Below are 11,065 nucleotides of genomic sequence, written 5' to 3'. Positions count from 1 at the left end.
ATCTGAATAATCGGTTGAATGGGAGATATATATCAGTAGTTATCCGATCTGCAGATTCCGAAATGATAAATAGAATATCAAAATGCACCTACATACATTCATATCTCAAAAACCGATATACAAATTTTATAATTCCTAAAAATTTCGCCTTAAAAATCGTGGGCTGATGGACTCTTGGGTAAAATTGTTCAGAATAATCCATAGAACACTTCCCGCATACGTGATTTTTCCGTTTTTTTAACTCCTTGTAAATCGACTCGATCAAGGCGTCAATAAGTCCAGAGGACACTCGAACGTTTTGGGCGAAAACACAAAAAACTGTTTTGAATATCAAATTGAAGAACAAATTGGATATAAAATTAATGAACATAATGGATAATCAAGATGTCTCTGCAAAGTGGGTGCCGCTCGAACTCAAAATCAAGAGAACTCGTCATATATTAAATCAATGAAATCGAAAATTGTATGAAATTGGTTTCAACATAAACGGCTTTCTCCAAATCTGATCACAACTCTTTCAGTTCTCAAACCTAATGAGAATGTGCGATAGATGAAAACTTTCCAATTAATCCCGAATGAAAGCATTTCTCAAACATATTATCAAAAGAAAGGTCTATACTTGTAAATTGAAGATGTCTATTATATCCGGTTTATCGTATTAGGTCACAAATATATTAAATAACAAACAAAATCTTCAGTGAACATAGTTTTTTAAAGCGATATCTTACATCTTGAAGTTAACGGATGAAATATTTTCGTAACGCCATAAAATATAGACGAACTGTTAGAAATGTGGAGAAATTTTTAATATGGGTGGAGAGTTTGATAAATACGAAATAATAAAATAAATAAGATTATGTTAGTTATAATAATTTATTATTTATATATTTTAATTTATTACTAATTGTCTTCTTACTATTGCTAAAAACACCCAGAAAATATGTATGTGTTTTATTAAACAGCAATAATAGCTTTAACTTTATGACGATTTTTATGAAATACCCTAAATAGCCTAAGTGGTATGTAAATCGCAATAAAAGCAATTCACGTCAAAAATATAAATTACCAATTATAAGAGGCGTGTTCGGCTACCGCAACCACCGACAAACCTACATACAAGGTGCGTTCCAAAGTAAACAGGACTTAAAAAAAACAGAACAAATGATTTTTTTCGGCAAATCAATTTATTTTATTCAAAATAGTATATTTTATTCAAAATGCTTCAATACAGCTTTCTGCACGGTCCAAAAGCATGTCGAACGAGGGTTTTAGCTCGTTGGCCGCCAGTATGCCGGTGCAAACCTTTTGAATGGCCTCTACGTCTGCATAACGCTTTCCTTTCATGGACAAATGCATTTTTCCGAAAAGGAAGAAGTCGCGCGGTGCCATATCAGATAAATACGGGGAGTGGTTAATGGTTAAAATATGATTTGGTCGTCAGTCAATTTGTGCGGAATAAACCGTGCACACACCTTTAGTAAGCCCAAATGTTCGGTCAAAATGCGATAAATTGATGTTTTGGAGATGTTTAATTCCATTTCCATGAATTTCAATGACGATTTCGGCTGATTTTTGATGAATTCAGACACAGTTTCGATGGAATTTCCGGTGATCACGGGTTTTGATTGGCCCACATGTTGATCGTCATTTATGTCCTCACGACCACTTTGAAAACGTTGAAACCACTCGTGCACTCTGCTACGGAATAGGCAATCATCGCCATAAACTTGTTTCATCAATTGAAACGTTCGGTAAAAGTTTTACCAATTTTAAAACAAAATTTAATGTTGGCTCTTTGTTCGAAGCTCATTTTCGCACCGAAAACACAAACATACGGACACTTAAAACGCAATAACTTCACTTCCAATCTATGAAATGTCATGAAATTCTCACTGGACAATCGATAAAGATAGCAGATTCTAACACACCATTCGACATATAGCTGGCGCCATCAGGGGACGCTAGATTCAAAAAGTCCTGTTTACGTTGGAAAGCACCTTGTAGATTCACACATACGCACCTACTACCTGTATACCACATATGGTAAGAGGTAACAACGTGACAAAAAAAATTATTTGGAAGAAAATAAAATTATTAAAAACTTCTGCTTGAAGCATACCGTTAATGTGCAGCTGGTCTCCTTTCTTGCACGTTCCGATTTTGATTGTATGAATTTATGAGCGTGCAAATTGGAACGTGCATCGCATATCGGGTCATCATCTAAGTATGAATATGCGTAGCATTGGCAATATGAGTATGAGGCAAGCAATCGACTGATAAGTATCACACTATAGGTTGTAAAAAATCATTGTTAATTGTTGAGTTATGTAATCACCACCCGCCGTTTTTTATTAGCTGTCTGAACATACACTAAACATATTTAATATTTAATTCACTCTTTTATTAAACATTATGAATATAAATATGTACTATACGTAATTAGATACAGATTAATGCTGCTTATTATTATTATGCGAATAGATGAAAGTTTGTTTATTAGAGAAGCAAACTGTGAATCTTTGCTATGTTTTGGGTCAAATTAAAATATGGTATGGAAAACACACTTACCCAGTTTCATGAACACGTTTATACATCTACTAAGTATAATAAATATTTATCTATGAGGAGGAAAGTGAAGGTATGCATACAAAAGATATATAAACATTTCATATCTTGTGAATGAACATCATTTTGCCGGACTTTGAACACGTTCCAAAGCTTCAAGTCTCCGGTGTCATATCTCAATTACAATATCCATAACATTAAAAAAATGCAACTAAACTACCATAACGTATTGGATAATACAGGTGCATTTCAGAAGGTTTATATGAGCAGCCTGCAATTCGGGGTTCTATCCCCTTTGCTTTGGTTTTTGGCGATTGGCTACGCCTATTATCCATGAAAACGACGATAAAGAGCAAATTTCTCCAGTAAAAAGAAAGTGCCGAGGTTGCCGAATAAAATTGAAAATTGAAATTGCCATTTATCAGAAGATATAAAGTACCGAACGTCTTTTTCTCTCATTGAAAGGCATTCGTCTGCAACCTGCGAACAGGGTAAAGTATCTGAAGCCCATACTAAATAGAATGCTCTCGTGGGGGCCTAATTTATTCCTATTTATAAGAGAGTGGGGAAGATATTGGAGACTTATATATCCATAGAGTTAGACCTTATCACCAGAAGTGGTTTTTTGGCTTTATGAAACCATTGGCTCAAGCCAATAAAGTTTTGTCTATTATTCATTAGGTGGAGTATATTGGCAAAAGTTTCAATCACCCTCTGCAACGTGTTAGAAAGTACCTCTTATTTGCACTTGCGGTGAGCTGCGTACAACTCCAACTATAACACATGGCTGGACTGAGAATGTGTCACATCTTTATAAATAGCATCAAGTTACTTCAAGACTTGCAAGGAAGGACAAGTTCAACCCAATATCATCAGACTGAGAACAAGTCCCTTTGTAAGGGGGAAACCATTAGATCCGTTGAACTATTTGCTCTTAGCAAGACTCATTTTGCCGCAATTGTAGACCTTTCAAATTGGACACTGACTGGCACAAAAAAAGCAAGAGGAAGCTTTCACTAGACTGAAATTAATAATGAACGTAGTTGGTCCAAAAACATTGCTTATTTTCATAATTTTCGTTTACTCTCAATATTAAGCTTGAGCTAGTACCAGTTTATTACTACACATAAGGGGTGTCAAGCTGTCATGTTACTTTTTTCACAATTTTTTTTCATTTAATCGTTCATTTTTAAACAAGTAAAATTTCTGCATTTTAAGACCTGTCACTTCATCCTGAAAAAAACACGGTTTGGTGTGGCTTATGGGCTAGTAGAATCATCGGTCCATATTTCTTCAAAAATGATGCCGGTGATCTCGGCGACATTTTATTTCAACAAGTCGGCGCCACTTCCCACACATTGCATCAATCAATGGATTTATTGAGAGAATACTTCGGTAAGCAGGAAATTTCACGTTTTGGGCCGTATGATTGGCTACCGAGATCTTGTGATATCACATTGTTCGGCATTTTTATGGGGAGACATGTAAAGTCTATGCGAGTAATCCGCTTCGAGCAACACATCACGAGTGTAATTCACCAGTTACCAGTTGAAATGCTCAAACGCAGCGCCATGGACCATCTGACATGTAGCAGGGGCCAATATTTGAAAGAGATAATATGCAAAATATAAATGCCAAAAAATGATAATAAACATTCATCATTAAATTTGAAGTTTCTGTGGTTTGTCTTTAAAAAAGTGGGGAACTTGGAAATGTATCACTCTATATACATATATTCTCAACCACGTAGTTATGGAGACTTCATCTCGCACTGCGCTATTTCCTGATTAATATCTACACTTCCTGCTCTTCTTTAATGTCTGGTGCAAAATCGTAACATTTATTTGATACGCCCTACTCAGCTTACCAAAGCTCCTCATAACGACACCCATACATATGAAGTTATTATACATACATATATATGTAAAGATATTAAATGTATAAGTACTGTTACACTCTTTTGCATACTTTCATTTTAGTTGTCGTCAGCAACACTTTCAACGCTGGTGTAACTCTGCCTCCGGGTTGAAGTTTCACACTCATTCCTTTTGGAATTACTCCCATTACAATTTCCTTGGCTTATGCGCTTACTTCCCACATATACATACGTATGTATGTGCTTGTAAATGAATGGAAGTATGGAGGAGTGCAAATATGTTGCGGATGTTGAGCCAACTCGTAGGAGACTAAGGTCTATATACTTATATAATCGTCTAAATATGACAATGAAGTAACCAGTCGCATATTTTAAATAAATATTTAAAAATAAATGTATAGTACATATATAATATAAGTGCATACATATAAAAATGTGTGTATATTATATACAAGTGTTAACAGGTATTTACAACGTTTATGACGTTCAATAATCATTAATATGAAACAGTTACTATTGCAGTTACCGGTTATTAAATAATCGCACCAACAAATTTAAGTCCATGAGCGAGTATTTAACGGGACATTTATCATTGCGAACTGTTGCATTTAAGCGTAATATTGCCTTAAATGATGATGATTTCTGATTTATGATATTTTCCGCATTAACCATGACAATGAGTGCGCTAGGCCAACAGCGGCCGACCAGTCAACAAGTCTCGGCTGTGGCATTGACCGTCAAAGATGACGAATGGTGTTGACAATGTGAAGGAATTGCATTTCTTTGGCTTTGATTGCATTTCGATACACGTCACGTGTTTATTTGTGTTCCGTTTTTATGCCCACAAGCAACGCTGCCTTTAAAGATTATTCAACTTTTCTTACATGTCAAGTGGTTTTAAAAGTACTCGTGTAAGGTAAAGCAGTCGAAAATGTTCGGAAAATCCCGGTTCAGTGATGGAGAAAGAAAGAAAGAGTATACTACTGTGATCAAATTGAAAAGTTGAATTTTATCCATTTCATCTCTTTCAAAGTAATCCTCTACCTCTACAATACACTTATGCCAAGAAATTTTCCAGTCTTCATAGCGCTCCTCCGTTGAGGAGGATCCTCAACTCCGTTGTGATGACCATCAGAGCCTTCTGCGATTCAGCTTTTATATCCTCAATTGAGTTAAAACGATTTCCTTGGAGTGATCATGTGAATTTGCTGAATAGCCAGAAGTTACACGAAAGTAAATCAGGCGAATGCGGTGGTTGTGGCACGATATTTATTGAAAATGTGGCGAAATAATCACGAATAACCAATGCAGTATGAGATGGTGCATTATCGCCATTCTGCAATAGGTGTCCGTGTCAATGCTAGGATCTTGGAGCATATTGTGCCAAATATGCCTTTTTAACCACCCTAGCGTTAAAGATGCCAACCACGGCACGACACGGTCACATCGATTGTGGCTAGACGTTCACCCACCGGGTTACATAATGCCAGGACTCGTCCACGGAGTCTCTCCCACCTCGTGAGTTGTTTGAACTTTATATAAACTTGTCACTCTTTGGCGGCCATTAGCACCTGAAAAGTTTACTCGGATATCGCAAGCTATCTTATTCATGTAGCGACATAAGTGGACGGCGTGGGAATCGCTGAAAATCGCTTTGCAGTGCAAACCTGTGCCAACCACGGGCGTCTAAACAGGTCACTTAAATGAAGCTACTATCACTCCCCTGGATTATTTTCCAGAGAAGAAAAATAAATTTTCACAATTTTAGATTTAAATGGGTTTGATTCCATAACATTCCAGCTAATAATAATACTCTTAGCCTAGTCGGCAGTTTCTCCTCTTAACATTATCTAACGAGTGAATGCTCCTTAATGTATAAAATGACCCCAAATAAATACCAAAACTCAAAATATAGTATAAAAGGTTCTCAGGCTTTCGGTTTGTTTATAGTTTCATTGTAGTTCAATATCTTTAATATGAATCTTACCTAAGTTACTTGTAATAACGATTATAAGGTAGTACTTAATTTATCCATATTCTTTTCTGAGTAGGAATAGACATTCGTTCAGAAGATAACTAGTTAAATTTCTTGTAAGCAAAGATTTGTTATGTAAATTTATAAAATAAATCTCGTTTTGGAAACATATACCATGAGTTTAACTATTGAAGAGGAATTGTACAAAATCAATAATAAAACTTTTATAACGTTCCTAAAACGCATTAATTTTTAAGAGTTTTTTACCTTAAAAAACATCGAGCAAATATTTTTAGTAATTAGATATTCTAGCGGAAGATACGTTATACAATATATTTTCAATTTTTACTGTTACCAAGGCTTCTATAACACCCAATGGGCTTATAAATAAGTAATTTTCAATTTCGGTCCAACCTATCTCCACCTTACTCGCTGTGTGTTTATTTGTTGAGTCTGCGTTTTATCGGAGATAGGCGAATGCGCAAACACATACTCCTATTAAATCATTTTTTGTTTGTTTATTGTCGCCTTTTCCTTGGTTACTTGTACGAGTGCGCATGTTGTATGTGGCAAGCATTGCATAATCGTTTGGCGTTTGGCGGTCGTGGCAGCTGTAACATTGAGTCAACTTGGCTGCAAGTGAAGGTGTTTTCAAATGGCTTGTAACTTTGGTGTTGTATGTGTTAGAGGAAGGAAGCTGCGCACGTTTTGATACGCCGGACTGATAATGAATTTGCTGCACAAGTGTACGCTGTGGCATATGCACTTAACACCTGCCGCACGTCGTGAATAGATGTCAAATTTGATTGGAGATTTGCTCGTGTTTTTAACCTAACTTACAATTTATTGCATAAATTCCAACGATTTTTTATTAGTTGGGAGTGTTGTTAATTATTTTAGAGTTTTGTATTCTCTAACGAAATATTAAGAAAAGAAGAGACAATTTACACCATGTGCCAGTGATCCAAATCTAAACCAATCCTTAGAACTATTTAGTTTATAAGACTATCACTACCTTTGAATACTCTTAATCGTACAATATTTGCATTGGATCACAGAATTTCACCAATAATTGAATATATGATAAAAATTGTTTGAACTCAAATTCTCAATCAAGACACTTCAAATACCCCGCCGACCTCTTAACACAGATGCAACCGGTTTAAGGTCAGTTGGAAGGTTGGATATGTTCGGATTTGGAGACTTGGAAATATATAATGAGTGCTCAGAGAGCAGAAGTACAAGTCGAGCAGAAAACCGTTCGGCTGTCTGTTGCGTCTGCAGCGTCTGCAGCTTCTCAACGTCGAACCTTCCTTGTTGTTGTTGATGTGCGTAACTTCGCTGCAACAAGATAGTGGCCCGAGTAAATACTAGAACCTCAGAGCGTGCGCACGTTTAAAAACTAGAGACGTGTCTTCCGTGGACGCAAATCAGCGATATGTTGAAAAACTTCGCTTTTATGTGGATTGTGGCTAGACGTTCATCCACCGGGGTACACGCCCTTAAATCGTAATCTTTAATACGATTGCAGTGGTCGTTATCAGAACGATGGTCTCTCATCCGAGGCTGTTGCGTCCTTTTCGTTGGAGGTGTTTTTTTACGTGGTGAGTTCCAAATCCAACGCACAAACCTAGGGTGGGATGATTCGCCTTCTCACTTTAGCTCGCCTTCAAACGGATGTTTTTTGGTTTCTGCATCATATCCTTAACTTTTTTAATATTTTCATTATTCGTAAAGTATGTATAAATATTCCAATAAAATTTTAAAACTATTGGTATAGTAACTTTTTTCTCATTCATGGTCTATTTTAGGTCCTTTAATGCTGAGTTAGATGATCAATAGTAATGAAAGTTTATTTTGAGGTAACCAAGAAATCGTTCTATAATATGAAAAAAATTAAGTTAATTTGAGAAATAAAACTAAAATGTACTCAAAACGACAACAAGTTATCTAACTACCATACTAATAAACGAATGAAATAATAAAACCACAAATAAAGTGACAACATAAGCTTTTACACCCAAGTCATATTGTTTTTTTTTTTTCATTTTTCACACGAAGTCAACGAGGAACTGCAGCCGCAGCGCCGCAATGGTTCACCGCAAAGTCGGATGAAATGTTAGGTATGGCGAAACAATGAAAGAAATGTGCTCATTACGCTCAATGCGGCCATAAATTCAAGTAGCAAAAACAATTTAATAACACAAAAACAAAAAAAACTAAAAAACATTTTGCACAGTGACCGTAAACGTGTGACAAAGTGCGGACACTGGCGAATGATCGCAGCTACTTCAGAGATTTGTCGACCGAAGCCAGCGACAAGCGGGTCTGCGGCTTGGTTAGCAAATGATTGGCCCGTTTGTTGAGCATTTAAAGTTATATAAAGTGAGTTATTAGATTATTATTGGAAATAAAGTGAAGTGCAATTATTGAAATCACCCACCGCCACAAACTATTAAGTTGTTAAGTGGAGTAAACGATTTGACAACTCACAATACCGTAGTTGTCTTATTTTTCAGTACAGTTCAATTTTTGTGGAAAGATTATTTATATTTTTGGGAAATTATGGCATATAGCATTGGTGATGTTGTATAAATTGTTCTCTAAAAGACACTATGAACTTTGAAGCCGACTTTAAAGAAGGGAAAATTTCCATGCACTTGAACGGCATTTGCTTTCTTATACTCTTGAGCAGTAAAACAGTAGATTCTACATTCTAATATAACAAAAGGTTAAGGTTCATATACAAGAAATGGTTCTAATCTTACAAATATTTGCTTTTAATTCATTAATAGGGATTTTTTGTGACGGAATCTATGGTTAGTTTAAAAATCATGGCGTGAGGCAGAGAATCTTTTCGAGCGCTTTCATTATATTATATTAAAAGTTGAGGAATGTGCTGCGACCTACGCCATAAGCCCTTTTATATTTCATACTATCTTTATGAATTATGATAAGTAGAATTTGTACAAATATGTAATACTTAATTGCCAAATCTATAAACAAATTTGAATACACTAACACAGCTCAAGTCGTGCTCTTCAACTTCCTCCTTTTCATAATTTATTGCGCCTAAAACTCAGCGTCTGAGCCAATATTCAGCACAAAACGTTTTTTTTATTTAAATTTATAGTTTTACAGGGTGATAAAGCAATGTTCTGTTACAAAGAATTACAATTTTTAGCAAACATGAGTATTCATACAAAAGACTTAAGACACAAAGCTAATGTTGTAACAAAAGATATCTGCATATTACTTCACTCAATTACATCGTGGCGAAACAGTACCCGGAAATTGTATTTTATCGCCTTCAAAATAATTTCCACCAGATGTAATACACTTATGCCAACGGTTTTTCCAGTCCTCGAAACACTTTTCATAAGCACTTTTTGGGATGGCCTTCAGCTCTTTCAGCAAATTTTGTTTTATCTCTTCGAGCGACTGAAAACGGGTTCCACTGAGCGGCAATTTCAGTTTTGGGAACAAAAAAAAATTGCACGGCGCCAAATCTGTTGAATAGAGTAGTCGATCGATGGTATTATTTGCGTTTTTGGCTTTAAATTCGATCACAATCGTATTCTTTTTGAAAAAAATTCAGCTTTTCTCTTTAACATTTGGCTGACGATTTGCAAGCACCATATCCTTCACTCTTTTAATATTTTCATCAGTTGAAGAGGTCGAAAGTCGTCCAGAACAGAACATGTCTTCAACGATCTTTCGACTGTCTTTGAAAGCTTTGTACCACTCTTAGGCTTGTGTTTTTGATAAAACTGAATCACCGTAAGCTTTTTCCAACTTTCGAAACGATTCCGCAATCGAAATATGGTTAGAAATACAAACTTTGAGAGAAAACCTTTGCTCTATATTTTTATCTGTTGTAAAAATCGCAACCCACTACTGAGGTGTACCGACTTAAGCAACTGCTGCAAATAAACTGGTTGACGGATCGCGCTCATTTTTGACATAGTAATTAAGGACTATGCTACGTATACCGACTTAACAAAATAACTTTTTTTGACTCGACCATATGATAATTGATATTAATACATAACAAAGAATTCTTCAAAAAATTCATATAAAACCAAAAAAAAAATATTTATTTATGTATTTAATAATTTCTTTATAACGTGTAAATAAATTTACAGACATACTAGAAAAAACAAAGGGAAACTGGCTGCTTAGTCCTTCGTCCCATTTTGTATAGATACATATTAATTTACTTTTGTGTACTTTGCAACTCTAAATTAATTTTAATGGTAAAGGAGGTAAATGTTTGCTTATATTTTCGTAGTCCAGTTTGCTATAGCGGTACGCAAATCACTAACGTGCGTTATTGGTCGAGTTTAAGTCTCATGAAAACACGTTGCTGGGGTTTTGTCTTAAAACTCGATTTGCTGCCATGTTGTTGATATAACTGTAATTCCCGGGGAGAAGATAGCCATGTAGCTAAACAAAAGCCCATTTTTGATTAGTTCTTTAGATTCTATTGTAATAGCAAAGGTGTTTTCAACTTTTTTGAACCATCACAGTACCAACTTAGCCAGTTCTTTTACTTCCATTTTTGCACTGCCTCGACATGTAGTTGCCTTAAAGGAAGTGGGTTCATGCTATTTTTGGGAAAACCGCTGGAAAGTAGATTCTGCAGATTT

This window comes from Bactrocera tryoni, chromosome 3, assembly GCF_016617805.1.
Source record: "Bactrocera tryoni isolate S06 chromosome 3, CSIRO_BtryS06_freeze2, whole genome shotgun sequence".
Classification (NCBI taxonomy): domain Eukaryota; kingdom Metazoa; phylum Arthropoda; class Insecta; order Diptera; family Tephritidae; genus Bactrocera; species Bactrocera tryoni.
This window is presented reverse-complemented; position numbering follows the sequence as displayed.